This window comes from Mastomys coucha, unplaced genomic scaffold (assembly GCF_008632895.1).
Source record: "Mastomys coucha isolate ucsf_1 unplaced genomic scaffold, UCSF_Mcou_1 pScaffold15, whole genome shotgun sequence".
Taxonomy (NCBI): domain Eukaryota; kingdom Metazoa; phylum Chordata; class Mammalia; order Rodentia; family Muridae; genus Mastomys; species Mastomys coucha.
The window spans coordinates 166091694-166110652 of record NW_022196897.1 but is presented as its reverse complement, the minus strand read 5'-3'; the positions used below and the strand labels follow the sequence as shown (position 1 = coordinate 166110652).

The 18959-nt window shown below is 47.8% G+C and overlaps 1 protein-coding gene across 1 annotated transcript in view; it reads right to left on the bottom strand.

Moving 5' to 3' along the window:
• Window positions 1-18959, bottom strand: part of Cdh4 (cadherin 4) — a 493035-nt gene that overhangs the window by 325432 nt on the left and 148644 nt on the right. The window lies entirely within an intron of this gene.

Here is an 18959-nt window from a genome sequence, read left to right as displayed (position 1 = left end):
TTCTCCTCCTCCTCCTCCTCCTCCTCCTCCTCCTCCTCCTTCTTCTTCCTTGTCTTCATATTCTTCTTCTTCACCATTACCATCATCTTCATCATCATCTTTATCTTCATCATCATTACCATCATCATCAACATCATCAGAGATTAAAAAGAATTAAAGTATAAGAGCATTGCTCAGTGGTTAGAGCACTAGCTACTCTTCCAGAGGACCTGGGTTCAGTTCCCAGCACCCTCACAGAAGCTCACAGACCTCTGGAAGATGGTTCCAGGAAATGTGATTCCCTCCTTCTGTCTTCATAGGCACTGCATGCACATGGTGAAGAGATACACATGTAGGGAAATACTTATATACATAAAAGTTTAAAAATCTTTTTCAAGAATGAGTTAAACACACACATAGTGTTCTCACATTTTACTGTTCTACTGTCTATCCAGTAGCCTGACCTACGTATGTGTGACTGTGTGGTGGCATGGTAGTGTCATGCGTCATACCACAGTTATGTGATATCATGAAGTGTGGCTATGAGGCTGTGTGTAGCATGTGGTGTGGCTGTGTGTGGCACGTGGTGTGGCTGAGTGGCTGCGTGTGGCATGTGGTGTAGCGGTGTGTGGTATGTGGTATGACTGTGTGGCTGGGTGTGGCTGTGGCTATGTGGGAGCATGTGGCATGGTGTGGCTGTGTGTGGCTGTGTAGTGGCATGTGGTGTGGCTGTGTGTGGTTGTGTAGTGGCACGTGGCATGACTGGGTGTGGCTGTGTAGTGGCATGTGGCATGGCTGGGTGTGGCTGTGTAGTAGCATGTGGCATGGTTGTGTGGCTGAAGAATAGTAGCAAATATGTCTCTGCTGGGAAGAAGGCCAACTGTGGCCTAGAAGCTTTCCCATGGCTTACGCTGACACTCTTTGGCACTTTGCCTTTGGTCATGGTTCTCACAGGCAGAAGTGGTGTCACACAGCATAGAAGATTTCCTGAGAAATCAATAGGACATGCTGCAAATTTAACTCAGAAGCCATGTTTAGTTGTAGTCTCGTAAAACGGCAATCCACAGTGAACCTGACTGCAGAGATACCACAAAGCAAAGTTGGGTAAAGTTGCCCTGTGAGGCCACATGAGGCTCTACTATGCTATGCTAGAGCCCACAATGTGTGTGTGTAGAGACAGAAAGGGAAACTGACAGACAGAGATAGAACATACATGGAGAAAGTCATAGGAAGAGACAGAGATAGACACAGAGGGACACAGAGACAGCACTGATAGAAAAAGAGAGAGAGAGACAAATCCTTAGGGAGAATGTGAAAGGGGGGCCTGGTGTCTAGGCCATGGATGGATAGACAGATGGACAGATGGCTCCTTTCAGAATCTCTCCCTTCCTGACACTGACTTTTGTGGTTTTGTATTTATTTCAGACATAGGGTCTACATAGTGAGATGTAGGCTGTCTTTGGATTCGAAGAGATCTTCCTGCCCCTACTTTCCAAGTGACAAATTTTGGGGCTGGGCTCTTCTTGAACAAGGTCTGAGTGGCAGAAGTCTTCCAAGCTTGCCTGAGGCCTTAGAGTCTTTCCTCCCCAACATCAACAGACACAGACCTTTTCTGGGATGTGCTTTGGTTGGTCCAGTGCTCACAGGAGCTTGGGGAAATGTAAGGTGCATACCTGCCTTTGCCAGACAATGCATCCAGTCTTCTTGCCTGCAGTGCACCAACCTTCACGGAGTGCTGCAATCAGACTCAGAGCTGAGAGAAGCTATGATCTACTTAACATCTCCAAAACCCCACAAGCATGTTCCTCCACAGAGCCAGTCTCTACCAGCCACTGAGAGCCTGAAGTCATAGCCAAACTCTGCAGCACCTACTTTGATATTGTCTTCCAGAACAGTCCACAGTGCTGTAAAACTCCATCCAAGGCAGAAACAACAGACGGCTCCGGGGTGTTTGCCGCTGGCATCTGCCATAGCAGGAATTTCCTTCACAGGGGATAGGAAAATGCCCTTGGGCTGCATCACAAAAAGGAAAAGGAATAAAAAGGGAAGAGGGTGTTTCAAACAAAGAGGAGTGGAAGCAGCATCCTGTTTTACAGGAGTCCTGGCCCAGCCCATGGCGATTACAAGCCTCCCCTTCCCCCTGAAAAGACGAGCTTTCCTAATAATCTGAGACCCATCTTGCATCTCTGGACCCTGTTCTCACAGGTATCAAATGGCTTTTGTGTGAAAAAAAATATGTGAAAATGTGCTATCCTACCCAGAATAGCAGGTAGGCACTTGCTCCCCACAACTCAGAAGCCCGGGTGGGGGTGTGTGTGTGCAGCTCAGCCCCTGTGACTGTCAGCATGTCAGTCTGGGTCCTTTCTGTAAGCCTAGAAGGCCCAAACCATACGAGACTCTCCCAGTAGAACCTGGATAGCAAGGGTGAGGGAGAGGACAGCAGACGGGCAGCTCAGTGGTTCTAGTGCCTCAGCTCGTGTCCAGATGTCCCTGTCAGAATCTACCTTCTCTCTACCCTGCTCCATATAGAGCCACATACACTCATGATCATACAGATGCAGACGACAATTCCCCACAATGGATCACTACTAGGTCACAGACAAAGAACCACAAGCAATCTGCTAAATGAACCGCAAGTCCAAGTGTCAACCCTCGAGTTAAGTAACTCTGCCATTAAACCAAGAGCTCAAACAGGTGTTTCTGGGAGTGGAGACCGAGGTTGACAGAATGGTGTGCAGACTCTTCTGAGGGTGCCAAAGTGCCCTCCCAAAGGGACACAGAGAGCATGCTCCTGAAGCCTGCTGGAGCCTGTCGTTGAATGTCCAGAGTCTGCCGCCTCTTAGATGCAGTGCCTCTGTTGGGAATTAAATGACACGGACTTAGAGTGCATATGTTACATTGCAAACAAGGACAGCGGGTGTTTTAGAAACTCACTCCTCATGACTTCCTGGTGATTGTCCCAGGCTTACAGAGGCCATTCAAGTCAGTTATGTCTCCATAGAAACAAGCAAACAAAAGCAACAACAACAAAATGTCACGATGAGCTGCTTTTGCCTTTTCCAGTGTCCACCCATGCTGGAGGACTCAATCCTGACACAGAACTAATTACATTAATTGCCAAATGCCAGCAATCAGGACTCCCTCCCTATCCTGAGAATGGCACATACCTCCTCTCCATGCCAGCAATCCTAAGTCCCTCCCTCTAACACAGGAGTCAGGACTCTCCACATGGCATCCCTGGGATCACTGACTACAATGGTTTATCAAAGAACTTAGGCTAGAGTTAAGTACATGTGCAGCATAAAAAATATTAAAACCACTGAGAACATCGGGGGCTTCAGTGGGGAAGGAAAGAAATTCAAGATAAGGATTTCATACTTGAATAAAAGTGTCCAGCATCTAGGAAGTAAACGAGATTAGCTACAAAGTATTAATTTGTTTTCAAGTGATGTGCATGTGGGGAAGAGCAGGTGCACCTGTGTGCATGGACATGAATGCGAAAGGCAGAGTTTAACCTTGGATACTGTCCCTCTGGCAGAGTTTAACCTTGGATACTGTCCCTCTATCACCAGCTACCTTAGTTTTTGAGACAAGGTCTCTCATCGGCCTAGAACTAAACAGGTGGGGCTGCCTGGCCAGTGAGCCCAGGAATCCACTTGTCTCTACTGCCCGAGGGTTGAGCTTACAGGTTTGTTCAAGAAGGACCTTATAGACTGAGCCATCTCCTCAGCCAGGAAAAGGGTTAATTCTTAATGCAAGGACACCAAATGAGAGTGGCAAAAAAAGGGCTCTTTATTTGTGAAGCAAAATTTTCAGCCTTAGACCCTCACTTGGGAGGTACTGGTCACCCGCTGTGTGTTTCTTCTTTCCCTCTAGGGAGGTCTTTGCTGCTGGTCTCTTTGTAACAGTGTTTGGTTCTTGTCCATCCCTAGGCATTGCAGGAGGGAGTGTTATCTCACAGGACTGCAGAAAAATCACCTTCTTTCCTAGCACTAATCCAGCCGTGTCTGCACAGTGGCAAACATCTGGAGAGAGAAACTTAGAAAAAATCATTTGCCTCCATGGGTCTGAGGTTGGAGTTAAGAGATCCGGGCCTCTGCTGGCTCTCTGTAAATATCTATTACACTTTGCAGTTCAGTGGCTGCAGGGTCATGAGGGCAGCCATGGGAAGAGATAAACACAAATTTACCCGCTGAGAGGAGCACACTCTATCCAGCCTGCACTGCAGCTGAACTTTGATGTGTCCTCAGGATGGAACTCTCCTGAGACCTGAGGTCAGGGAGCCCTGACCCTGAGCCTCTCACCCCAAATAGGGCGCTATCTTGTGCCCTTGCTGCACATTTGGTCCCCTGGAAACTGGCCTAAAGTCTAAATCAGTCCAAAGACACACCAGCGGGTCGTGCTTTACACCCTATGAGATAATATGCCACACTGGATCTGTTGTTTTGGCTTATGCTTTTGAACAGTTCAGTAAGGTCAAAATTCAAAGTAACTTTTGCAAGCAGGAAACTCATTCAAGAGTAGAAGTCAAACTCCAAATGTGTAAGAACAGGGCAAAAAACCCCTGGGATAAAGATTCCCAATTCATGACAGGGAGGATGGCTCCGTGGTTAAGTCCATGTATCACTCTGTCTAGAACTCCAGAGGATGCAGAGCCCTCTGAAGTCTTCCACAGACATGCACATGCCCACATAGAGACACACTTGTACACAAAAATTAAAAAGAAAATAAACTAAAAAAAGAGTCTAAGTTCAAGGCCAGTAATCACCTTCCCCAGTGAGGAAGGCTCACTGATAGCATGACCCCAACTCCAGGTGAGATCAGAACAGACGCAGGTTTACGGCGGGGCCCGATAATTTCTAAGATAATGAAAGGATCTCTTTCTTATCATGGGGCAGTGAGTTTTGTGTGGAGATACCTCATGTGTTAGAAAAAATAGGACAGAGGAGAGTTTGTAAAGCTTCCTGTTTTCATGCACACTCCCTGCTCCCCCAGCATCACAGTGCCAGGAAAGCCATTGTTGTCCAGTCACTATGTGGACACCACAGACAGAGATTCACAGTGCGCAGGAGTGAGTCCAGAGCTCCACTCTGTGTCCCCATAGTGCCTTCCTAGCTCCCAGAGGGACAGAGAAATATGCCCCTCCTTTGCCAAGTTTAAAGGGGTAAGCAAAATCCCTGCCAACAGGACCTGGGACCAGCCATTGTGTGTTTTGAGAGTGCATACAACACAAACACACACACACACACCACTCATACACACACCTACACACCCACACCCACATACCACATACACACATACCACACCCCCTCACATACACACCACACCACACACACAAATACACAAACACCACATATACACACCTCACACAATACACACACACACCATACCATACACACACACAAATACACATACATACCATACACACATATATACACACACACCACATAAACACATACACAACATACCACACATATCATACACACATACACACATACCACACACATATATACCATACACACACATACCACACACATACACACATACCATATATGTATATATATACATACATACACATATACCACATACATACATGTGCACACACACATCACACACATACATACCACACACACAACATATATATGTGCACACAAATACCACACACACCACACATACACATATACACACACCACATACATACATGTGCACACACAACCATACACATACACCACACACACATACACACACACCACATACATACATGTACACACACACACACCACACATCACACACATACACAAATACCATTCACATATATACACACACACCACATACATACATGTGCACACATGCACACACACACACACACCACACACATACACAAATACCACTCACATATATACACACATACCACACACACACTCCACACACCTGCAGACCCTCCCCACACTCTGTGCCTGCTTAATAAAGAATACAAACTCCACATTTCCAGCATTTTCTTTTCTTATGCATGTGCTGAATAAAGAACCATGCTCAGCAGGCTCTTGGCTCTCAACCAGGCCTCTTTGTTCTCAGGGAAAATTAATTTGGTCACAGCTCCAAGGCCATAGTGCAAGGTGAGCCTGTCCCTCACCACCCCACAGATGCTGGCAGAAGTGTCCGGCTGGCTTGGACTTGGACCCGGCTCCACTGAAGATTGGATTGCTTTTCACTGCGAGGGCAGCAGGCATGGCCAAGTTAGTCACTGGAAAGTTAATAAAGCTGGACCCTAGAGTCTCTGTGGTCCTGTTGGCTGCTCTAAGCCTTGGCTCCCAAGACCCACCTCTGCATCCAGCACCAACCCCTGTCAATTAACCTTCTGTAGTCCTGGTCCTACTTAGGGACATATGTTGCCCAAAAGCAAAGAGAGGTCTTGGCCCCTCAATTTGCAGGACTCTCAGAGGTGGGTTTGTGTGAGAATATTTGGGTCAGGAGTTTGATACTGGGTCACCATTATACAGTGGGACTTATGGAGGCTTTGAGGACTTCTCTCCCACGCCAGGAAGACAGCTAGAGTAGATTGCAAACTCACTTATTTTGCCCTTTCTGGACTCTGATGTGGATGCCTATGATGCATCCACTGTGATCGGACAGGAAACGGATATTCTAGGCTTTCCTTGAAAAGGGCATATCCTGGTCTCCTCCCCTATGTCTGCTGGGGACTGCCCATGCTTTCAGCAACACCAGCCAGGATCAGACACACCCTGCCTCCTAGAAAGAGCTCCCTTAGGAACCCAGGGAGGGGGAGTTGGAGAAGAAAAGCCCCTATTCACATTAATTCTGTCTCCTTGGCCATGAACTTAGGTGGGGCAGTGTCCTCTGGAAATAGCTCCTTTTGCATAGTCAAAAAGGTTCATGTTCAGACCCTCCCGCTGCATCATTTCCCTGCTGAGGGTTTCATGTCCCCTAGGATGACTTCCGTAGGTGGGTTTCATGAGTCTTTAATCTTCCTGAACTCCAATCTTCCTGGAATATTTCCCATAGGGATAAGGGTCCTCCAGGGTCCTGATGCTCTTGGGGGAGCTCGGTCTCCTCTGATGTGGCCAGCTCTATGGTGGGCTTTCCTGGCTTCTAACTCACCACAGACTGAAGCAGACACAGCATACCTGAGACCCAGAGTGTGTGTGTATATCTTTAGGAACTCTGTCTCCAATCCCATCATCTGATTGGCTGCCTGGGGAGGGGTCTTGGGACACAGAGTAAGTGTACAGCTTAGTCAAGCTACCTTCTTCCCTCTGGTCCATTGGTGTTGAAGGCTTTCTTCTGTGATGGAGGCAGCCTTGCCCTAATGCTCTGAATTCCTCCTTTTTGTGTAGAATGGTGGGTTTTCAAGCTGTGTGGCTCATTCTAATGTCACTTTGACTGTTTTGAGGAGGAAGCCTGCAGCCCTTGGTGGGAGCAGTACCCGTGGGACACTACCTGATGTACAGTCTCTCAGGCACCACCCATCAAGCTCCAGGTGATGAATGACTTATTTTGGGGAGCAGCATGAGGGCTACCATATACGTTTATTGGGGTGAACTGAGGCTGTGGGGAATACATGGGTGTATTAAACTCATGAGGGAAACCAAGTCCAAGGATTTATGGGACATAAGAGATAGAGGAGAGGGGACAACTAGTTCTTCTGACCCCCACACAGTGATGGATGCCAAACGCTGAGACAGGATGACCTTACTCATGACCTCACGCATGACATCATGCTAGCCTATGATCTGATCCCCATGTGAGTGTCAAGGGCTGAGGACTTCCCGGTTCTCCCTGGAACTTCAGGTTATCTGGCAGGTTGCTGCTACTGAAAGTTATTCCTTGTGTATGTGTTATTGGTAATCTCTGATACTGTGGAAGTTTGTCTACATTTCTGCCAATGTGGCTCTGTGACACCTCCTTACTGAGGTCCTATGGCTTGCCCTCTGGCGTCTCCCTGTCCTAGGACCCTGTGACTCTGCTGATAGCCTCTGTGGCCTCCTGCTAACATGGCCATCCACTCTGCAGTGCTGGCTGACCCCTCACCAACATTCATTTCATTAAGGATGACTTGAAACTTCAACAGAGCAAAGAAGACTCTTGTTACTACCATCTGGGTTTATGGAAGGACCAGCCAGTATTATGGGTAAAAAAATAGAACCCAAGAAAGTCCTGAGGAGGGGATTCTGGTGTGTTCAGAGAGGCCGGTGTCTTCTCCCAACCCCTTCCCTGCCTCCCCCAAGGATGGGTCTGTCCTAGAAGCTCAGACTTATGGCAGAGGCAGAAAGGGGGACTCAGCACCAGGGTCTCCTGTCTGTGTGAATGATCTTTGTCATTTCAGAACACGCAAGCAAAAAGACATGGGGATCATGGGTCACCAATAGAGCAGGAAGGTAAGAATGTGGGTAGGATGTGGTATCAAGATTATCACACAAAACAACACCTCCAAACACAAAACAGTGGCAGAGGAAGCCTGGAAGCCAGTGAGGGATAAAACAGCCTGCGGGAGAAAATCCAGACCTCCATATGTGGTAGAGCTATGCAAATGACCTAGGAAGAAAGGCCATGGCTCAGAGGGCCCTGGTTCTAAGCCAGGGCTTTCCCCAGCTCTAGAGCCCACTCTCATTTTTCAGGACTTCTTTCTCTTTCTTAATAAGCTAGCCCCCCTCTCTCCTGCTACCACGTGTCCCTTGCCAGTGTCTTTGTTCCAGGACCCAAGAACCCAAGATCCTCTGGACTAATTCAGTGACCAGAGCAGATTTCATTCCGATCCCCAGCTGTCTGTGTACTGGGGACTCTCCTCTGCCTTCGCAACCACTGTGCTGATGGACCCTGCCCCAAGGAGGCCCTAAAGGGAGCCAAAGGGAGCAGTGGTTGCAAAGATAATTGAGAGAAAGCTTGGCAAGACAGGGGTTGGACTCTGGAGGAAAGTCCCGATCCTCAGCAAGGCTTAGCTGGAGGAAGGCATAAACATCTCCTATCACCCACCTCATCTGCCAGCTCTCACATGGAGCTTCCAGCCTGGGGTTAATTTCGGATTTGTCCCTTAATCCAGCTAAGAGCCCTTCCTTGTCAACCCCCCTGTCAGAAAGCCTCACAGTGGCTTCATGATTAAGTGTGTGTTCCAACCTGGAGCCTGAACAGGGAGAATTAAAGTGGCAATTCCTTTGTCAGCTCAATTTTTAATGGGCATCTTAATTTTTCATGGACCTGGTCATAAGGTTTCAAAGTGACTTTTTGGCCTGGTGACTGCCACGTAGTCCAGTGCTTTGGGCAGCAAAGTGCTGAATAATCTCTCTGATCCACTGCTAGCCAAGTGGAAAGAGCTGGGTGCTTGTTCAATAAGATTCCCCTGCAAACATCCTGTGCCTCCTGCAGGGACCATTCCAGGTCAGTGCGCAGGTTAAGTGAACAAGTGCACAAATGCAGAAATAACACAGGCGGACCAGGCTCCAATTCCAGAGAATAGCAGTCTTGGAAGAAGTAATCAAGCTCCTCCCTAGGCTGACAAGGGTCCCTCAGAATAGAGCACTACCCAGCGACCCAGCGACTGGTCTGAGGGAGGAGCCACAGCCCTCCCTGCCTAGTCAAGGGCTTTCAGCTTCCAAGAAAAGATGCCTCACCTGAACCAACCCTCCTCTAAGGCTCTGGCCTCCTCCTTAGGATCTGTTCCCTTCTCTAGATTCCACCCTTTCCCATGGCTTTGGACCTTTCCCAGGTCTCAACCCTTCCCTAGGCTGTAGCTCCCTCCGTAAGACCCCCTCTCCAAGCCCAGGTCCTCTTCCCAGGAGTGAAATCCCTTCCCCCCAACCCCAAATCTCCCCCAAACCAGGCTGCATTTCTCTCTCATGCTCTGTCCCCCCCGACCCTGTCCACCCCTTCTCATGCCCTATCCCTGCCCAAGACATAAAGGAAGTTGCTTTTCACTTCCTACTAGGATGCTCTAGCCTCCCACTGCCAGCCTGGGGACTGTAACTGTGTGGATGGAGTACTTACTGTGTGGCTCATTAGCCCCACAGGACTGAAGATTAGAATGCACAACTCTGTGAGCAGAGCAGAGCAGAGCAGAGCAGGCCACGGATCAGGCTCTAACTCGCTGCAGCCCCTGAAACCATAGAGCCAGATCCCTGGTTGTTGCTCATCAATACTTCTTTTAAAACCATTTGCGTGACTCTCTGGAATGGGCAGCACGTGGCAACGAGCCTGAGAGAATTCAGGCGTAAGGCCACGTATGTCTAAAAAAGTGGCTGAGTTCTGCACTGGGACCCTGGTCCCCAGTCAGTTCTCATATGACACCCCAGATATCAGCAGGGCTGCTTCTGAATGAAGTGTGGTCTCACAGGCCAGCCTATATGTTAGGGGTGGGAGGGGTTAGGGATGGGGTGGGGAGAACACCACAGGGGTTTGGGGAGACTGAGGACCATCACTAGCTCACTGGAGACTAGCCAGGGAAGCACAGGTTTGTCACTCACAAAAACAGCTGCTCTCACTAAGTCAGACTTTCCACAGTGAGCCCCTGGCAGCCAGCCCTGCAGCTTAGTGTGCTGCCCCTGAGGGTCTCTAGAATACCCTGGCATCATTTCCCCTCCTACAGCTACTACCCTGGCCACCTGGGGTCACCTCCATTCAGGCCTGGTGAACTTGTCAATTCGATATAGGCTAGAGTCATCTGAGAGATGGGAACCTCAATGGAAAAAATGCCTATCTAAGAGTGGGCTGTAGGCAAGTCTACGTCGCATCCTCTTAATTAGTAACTGTGTCACCCTGGGGCTGGTGGCCCTAGGAGCTATAAGAAACCAAGCTGACTGAACAAGCCATGAGAGCAAAACCAGAAAGCAGCACCCGTCTATGACCTCTGCATCAGCTCGTCTCCAGGTTCCTGCCCTGCTTGAGTTCCTGTCCTGACTCTCTTCAGTGATGAACAGTGATGTGGAAGCTTAAGCCAGATAAACCATTTGCTTCCCAACTTGGTGTTTTATCCCGGCAACAGCATCCCTAAGATTCCTGGAGAGGCAAACTGAATAGGAGGACTTCTCAATGCACTTCCTCCTAGCCAAAGGAATAAATAAACCCCAGCAAACCCATATGAAAACGCACACTCCAGTTATTCTATTCATAAACTATTGGCCCAGATTGGGCAGCTTTCATGCCACACCAGCCTGTCCCCCGGTTATGATACCATTGCTACTTGCAATTTCTCCCGGCCACTTGGTTCTGCTCCATCTCCTCTTCCTCCTTCTCTCTTTTAGACCTCCTGCCCCACCTTTTTCTCCTCTAATCACAGGCTCTAGCCTTTATTTGACCAGTAAAAAATGGGCAAAAGATTCACATGATATCACCTGAGTACCTGAATGACTGCTGCCCTCTTGAGGAGACAAAATTAGCATTAGAAAACAGCATCAGGGCAACCTACAGCACACCATCACCATCATCACCATCATCACCACCACTACCACCAACATGACTACCATCATCGCCATCATCAACATAATCACCATCATCACCGCCACTACCACCGACATGACTACCATCATCGCCATCATTGCCATCACCACAGTCACCACAGTCACCACCCACCATTATAATCACCATCACCACAATTACTGCCTAACTCCATCTGTCATCACCACGTCACTGCTACCAACGCTATCCTCATCAGTACCACCAGTACTTCCATGGTCACCATACCCCATCACGGCCATTACTATTGTAACCACTGTAATTGTCTTCACTGTGACCACCACTCTAAATGACAGCCATCACCAGGTTCTGTGTGATTTCAGGGCTGAAATCCCCAGGTGCTCTATTTCTTGAGACATCCCTGGCTCCCTCTCTCTGGGTGTCACCTTTAACAGAGTTACTGTGGGAGGATAAGATGAGCCAACCCTTCGCCCCACACAGAGGTCATGACACTAGGGTAGGCAGAGAAATTGGCTGGAGATGTTGCTAACTTCCCAGATAAATAAAATAAAGGACTATAACAATGTCACAGCAGGTGATCATGACAATTCTGTCACCCAAAGGCCTTGCCATGGCAATATAGAAGCTGGTTTCAGATTCCCTGTCCTCATTGACTCCTGTGCTTTGGGTGGATTCCTTAAACACCAGCTTGTTGGCTTTTAGGGAGACTTTACACTCTGGAAAGAGAGCTCTAGCACAAAGCATCTCATCATTCAGTAATCTGCTGACAAATTAAAACATGGCTCTCCTTTGTGCAGTGGGTTTCCATCTAGGACCCAATTGTGCATCCAGCTTCCTTATTCTCTGTGTGTTCACTTGTTCAGCCTCAGCACAGGTCTCCCTTTATTCTCAGGAGCTTTGCTGTGCTTCCCTAACAACCAGGTCTTTCAGTAGTAATAATTCATCCCTCCATCCATTAGCTTACCAATTCATCGAGCCACCTGACTACACAGCCTTAATCCATCTGTAAATCTACCCATTCACCTACATAGTCTTCATCCCATCCATCCATCCATCCATCCATCCATCCATCCATCCATCCATCCATCCATCCATCCATCTATCCACACACCATTCATGCACCATCCATCTACCCACCCATGCACCATCCATCTACCCATCCATCCATTCACCCACCCATTCATGCACCATCATGCACTGAACAATTCTTTTTTTTCACCCAACCTCCCATCTACCCATCTATTCATCATCCACTCAGTAACCTATTCATCCACATTTACCTACCTATCCAGTCTTCAGTCTGTCTACACATCCATCTATCCATCCATATGCCCATCTACACATATATACATTTATCCATACACCATGGACCTTTACAATAATCCATCCATCCATTCATCCACTAGTTCTCCACTATAGTACCCACCCATCCATATCTTCTCTACCCATAGGTGTACATATGCACTTACCCTCCAGTTTACCCATTCATTCATTTATCCATCCAACAGCCACTAACCCGTCATTCCTTCCTTCCACCCACTTTCACATATGTGCATATTCAGTTACCTCACTGGAACTGAGCCCATGCTGCAGGTGTGATATATGGCTAAATACAGGGTCTTTGAGGACCTTGTCAAGTTAAGCAGGTCTCAAGAGTGGTAGGGCTTCAAATGAAGGTTTTGTAATTTTGGATTCTAATTTCCATTACTTAAGGATCTTGGCTGACATTTTCATTTTCTAAGCATGAGCAAGAGATGCAGAGAGGCCTCGGCAGGTGGATTGCTAGTCCACTGTAAGGTCCTGGAAGTTTAGAATTGAGTCCAGATCTTAGCTTTATTTGTACAAAAATCTTGTCCATCTCTGCAAATTGGTTAAAAATACTACATGGAATCTTCCTGGGAAGTTAGCAACTACCACAGAAAGAGAAAGACATCCCCTCCCTGGGATTTCCAGAGACTTCTTTACCATCTAGAAGAACCAAGCACAGACAACCATGGTAACAAGTTAAGAGTCTACTCTGTGCCTATGAGCTCAGTGGGTGTCTCCTCTGTGCCTGTGAGCTCAGTGGGTGTCTCCTCTGTGCCTGTGAGCTCAGTGGGTGTCTCCTCTGTGCCTGTGAGCTCAGTGGGTGTCTCCTTTGTGGGAGCTCTGAGGACAGCCCTAGATCCAGCACCTGTCTTCCAGATCAATCCTCCATGGGTGCTGTGGATTGAGAACCACTCATCTGTCACCTTCCACATAACATCTCTTTCAATACTGATTTCTTTAAGGGAAGCGGAGCATGATATAATTATATTTTCATTAAAAGTATGTACAATACTGATTTCCTAAAAAACACTCACTGAGGAGAGGGACCAATACAAAACTTTGGCTGTGGTGGTTGCACAAATCTTCATGTGACATAAATTCCATAGGAGCTTTTGGGGTGAGGAAAGGGTTCTATAATTAGATAGTGGTGGTTATTGCGTAACTGCGAAGAGACTAAAAACCACTGAACCGCATTAAAAGGGTGAATTTTATGGTATGTAAATTTTGTCTCAATAAAGCTGTTTAAAAAAAGAAAACCTTAAATGGTTCTCACCTGCCCCTGGAATTGAGCCCACACTTCCTACACTGCTCAAGAGCTCTGTGGAGAAGCCTCATCTATAGGCTCCTGACCTACTGTTCTTACTCAAATAAGGGGCAGTCCACAGTGACCTCTTTGAGAGCAAGGAACACTTGGTCCAGGGTCAAGAGCAGTTAAAGACCAGCCCTGTTCAGACCCCTGATGAAGCAATCTGCCTCCCAATGGGGGCTTCCATGTATGGTGTTACTTGTTGGAAAGGTTGCTGTGTCCAGCTGACACTCACCCTGCCTCACAGGGTCTTTGCTGATGCTTGGCTATATCTGACGTATGCACTCCACTAGGTATCTCTGTGTGACGGCACACCCCCACACCTTGTGCTCCTCAGGGAGAACTGCCATTCACTTTACTTCTTCAGCACTGGGCCTGTGTCATGTTGGACATCCCTGTCTGGGAGTGGACAAGCAAGCCTGGAGGAAGGGTACCCTGAGAGGACATGTGGGCATCTTGAGGAATGGCATCGGTGGTCTGGGTCAGATCCGACTGCTTTTCAGTCTTCATCTCAGTTGTGTGGGAAAGCTTGTACAATGTATTTGGCTGATGAGAAGATGGAGCCAAACCCGGGGCCACGGTGTCGCTGGTGGGTAGCCTGCAGGCTCCATCTGTTCTCTGTGACTGACTCCTAAGGGCTGATCTCTACAGGGACCTCCTCCATACACTCACTCCTTGCTTCCCACATCAGGAATATGGGCACCTTATGAATCACTCTCAGGTCAGAGATGGAGTATTAACATATTGTAGAGAGGTCTGCTTGCCTGTCTAGGGGCTGTTGACTGAGCTGGGGCTTGACAAAAGCGAAAGCAGCAACAACAGCCCGGACGGCTTGGCTCTGTCTCCCTAGGAGACAGACCTTTGAAGTGGGATCAGAGATTCCTCTTTTTCTATACAGTGGGATGTATAACCCCCATCCCTGCCACCTTTCCTATGGCAGAAAGATGGATGCTTCAACCTGACAGTTTCGAGAACTACAAATTGTTCGTGTTCCTGGATATCAAATGGTGACATTAAAATTACTTAACTTAATATCCTCGATATACTCCTTGGCTGGCTTTGCTCCCCCCACCTTCTTTTCAAATTCTTATGGCTTATTATAAACCGATATAATTACTTCCCAGGAAGTTTGATTTTCATTTCTTCATCTACTCCTTAATAAACGCCTTTCTCCACGGCTAAGTTGGGAGAAGACGCGTCACAAGTTCTAACTTTTGAGAAGTTGTGAAACTGAAATCTGGTTGTGCCTGCTCTCCAGTGTGTTATTATCAGAGGCAGATCACTTAGAACTTAGGGAGGTGGGGCGGAGGGATGGATGGGGGAAAGGTAAGAACCTGGATAAATGTCACTCATGTCCCCCACCCACCTAGTCACCTGCCACTCCTCCAGCTTTGGTTGCTTTGGGGCTTATGCACAGGAAGCCCCGACATATGTCTGGAAAGCACACACTCTGCCACATCAACCTTGAAGCAAACAAATGAATGATGACCCTCCTCATGCTTTCTGTCTGTCTCCCTGCAGAACGACCCTCCTCATGCTTTCTGTCTGTCTTACTCCCTGCAGAGTGCTGGAGAAGTCTTCAACAAGTGCCCAAAGTTAACAGCCAAAGAACATTGGAATGGCAACTCTAGCAGATAAGACGCTTCAAGGACCCAGTCTACCTTTGAAATTCATTAAGTAAAGCAATTTGCTGAGCCTGCTCCGCAATGCATTTACACAAGAAGAGCCTGTATCTGATAATTATAAAAGCCAACTGCATAGGGACAGAGGCTTTTAGAAAAATCCCCACTAGGATTAGCAATCTTTTTCAGAAATCAAACCACACACATAAAGCTACTTAAGGTTGGCTTCCCTCCATCACACCATGTAAGGAAACCCTTAAATGGGGGCCTAAGATCTATCACAGACCTGTGGAATCAGAGTATCATCTTCTATAATTTCCTGACACATGAGAGACATTCCAAAGATGCTTGGGACTCTCACATGTAAATCTGCCCTCTGAGAGATGAACTAGAATGACTTCATTACACCCTGAGCACAGCATCTCTTGCTCACAGCGGGAGCCCCCAAGTGCTGCTGGCTGACTCGCAAGATCAACCATCCCCAGACACACATGGACATGGACTGATGGCTGAAGAACACAGAATGCACGTGAGCCAGTTGACCATCGAGTTTGGACGTTGGGAAGTTAAGTTTAGATTTGGACGATTAAATGGATAATGACTTTTCAAGAACTTTCTCTCTCCACCGCTCTGAGAGTCTTGAGTGTCAGGCTGGGACAAACTGTGTACCCAGTGGCCTGTGACAGGTCGGGAAATACTTCATGCACAAGAGGCTGGAGGCTCACTCTGGCTCTGGGTTGCGGATGCCCACTGTCTCCCCTCTGCCTGAGGCAGGTCTCTGACACTGTTTGGTCACACTTCTGGGTTTCCTTTGTTTTCTAGTCTGCAGGGGGAAGCAAGTTGCTTGTATACACAATCCCACAAGAGTACCGCTCTGCTCATCAATAAAAATGCTGGTAACTCCAGGGCGGATGCTGCCTGCTTCCAGCCCTGACCATGCCACTGGCAGGGGCACTGATATGGTAGTGATGAGTGTAATTCAAGCTCCCACTGTGTGCAAGACTCTGGGCTGGTCCCAGGGGCCAGTTTTCAGTCAGCTGCATATGGCCCACTCTTCCAATAAATAATTCCTGCTGATGTAACCAGAGGGGTGTATGTAAAAATGCTATTCAAACAGTGACCCTCTTCTGAAACCAGTTATGGAACACACCAGAGAGAACTAAGGAGTCTGAGCGGAAACATGGAAGAGTGGGTCACAGTCTGTGGACTCCTTTAAAGTAGAGCTAATTATTCACACTGTGGGAAATCACTGGTATGGATGGATATGTTGAGGAGGGAAAACAAAATTATTTGGTGACATGTCACCTCTGTAGGTTTAACTGGAAAGGCTAGAAACAATGTCTGCTGAGCGAGATATTAACAGTTGTGATTTCATGCTGCACCCTACCCATTACCAACACCTCCCCCTGCCTCCAATACACACTGCTATTCAAATGGTTTTTAGAAAGCAACCAAAGTTGTAGAAGTTCTTTTTCTATAGGAGTGTTCAAAATCACAATGTAAGGGGGAGCCCCTGGGTCGTGAGACCACACCCTACATTGCTTGCTATGAGATGCCAGGCTTGGGACCAGGCATAGACAACCCTTATTGGCAGAGGGACTCCAGGAGCAGAAATCTGTCCTTGGTATCGAGACCAGAGTCTTGCCCTGACCCAAGAGAATGGGAAGGTTGAGGAATATGCAAATGAATGGCTTTAATTTCCCCTGCCCTTGGCTCCAGGGCAGCTGGCCCTGCCATCCATACTGACCTTTGTTCTAAGATCCCCTGCCCTCAGTGGAGATGATTGTGTGAGCCTCCCAGGACGGCCCTGGCTTGGGTGAAAATCACAGAGCTGGCTGGCACTGGAGCTCTCAGCACGGAGAAGATGAAATGTGGGTATCCTTTGGCACAGTCTGCCATGTGGGCAGCAGGTGCCACCCAATTCTCCACTGCCTCCCGGGAGGTGGTGGAGAAAAAAAAAACCCAGAAGGTAATGAGAATCCCAGGTTTGTAAACTTGTAGAAAATAACATTGCGTATTCAGGACCTCGAAGCCCCATATTGTGACCTACGTATAATCAAGTCGCTGCAGCTGTTGGGCTAATGGAAATGTAAATATTACAGGGCTTTTTAAATTTTTGTTTTATTATTTTGTGTTGTTATTATTTTTATTGCCATTTCTCCATCACTAGGCTTGATGATTGGTCTAGGGGGGAAAGAGAGAAAGAATAAGCTTTTTTTTTTTTCAGAGATCAGAAAGAGCTGCTGGCGCATGGGTGCCTGCTTGTATATTCATTAGGCAGAACAGCACATCCACACAAGGAAAAGTTCATCAGAACAAGGTTTAACGCAATTATGGTTTCCGAGGCTGGGTCTATTTAAGTCATTTCCTGCCAGCAGAACAGTGATAATGTGGTCCGTGAAATTCCTCTCGCGCCTATCTCGGAGCAAAGACGCCCGCATCCGAGTTGCCTTTGTCCTTTCTGAGATAGCCATTATCTTCTCCGAGAACACAATATGTGTTTATTTTACAAACCCCAACACAAATGGAAATAAAAAGCACATTACAGAGACCGGAGGGCCTGCAAGGTGATGTGTGATTAACTGTATTCCACTGGGCGGGAGCAACAGCCAGACAGCCCGCTGTCCTGGGTTGTTTTCTCCTTTCTCTTGTTAAATGTTCCCATAATACCTTTCAGACTGGGATGAGCACGGGTTTAATAGAAATGTCTTACAAGAGAAGCTTCCCAGCCAACAGAAGGCCAACCTCTCTCCCAGTGCTGTGCTTCCTGTGGAAGCAGGGAGGGTTCAGCCTCCTCTCTGGGAACCTGTGTAAAGCTGGGGACTCTAAAGACCCTTCATTTATCCCCCAAAGGCATCCTGCATGGAAACCAGTCTTGAAGGCACCTGTGAAGGACAGATGGAAGAGTGAGAGAAAAGCCCTGGGGTCTGAGGAGAGGAAGCCCAGTGGGAGGTGTGGAGAGGAAGAGGAAGGGGAGGGGAGAGGGAGAGGGAGAGGAGGAGAGAAAGGTGGTCTGAAGCAGAAGGACAGGAGACAGGGCCTGCACTGGAGTGGTTTGAAGGGGAAAGGAGGGGCCTCGGTGAAGAAGGAAAAGGCTAGAAGAAGATAGGCAAATCCAGAAAGCACAGATCCAGAATTCCAGCAGAGTCTGAAAGATACCTGCCACAGAAGACGCCAAAAGAAAATAGAACACACAAGGAGAATTCTCAGTCAGGGCAGTAGATGGAGGTTGGCATCAAACACAGATAAAGAATTCCTACAAAGGAAATAGCAAAGACGGGAACTACAAGAGGGCCCACAGAAGGATGGAAAAAAAAAAA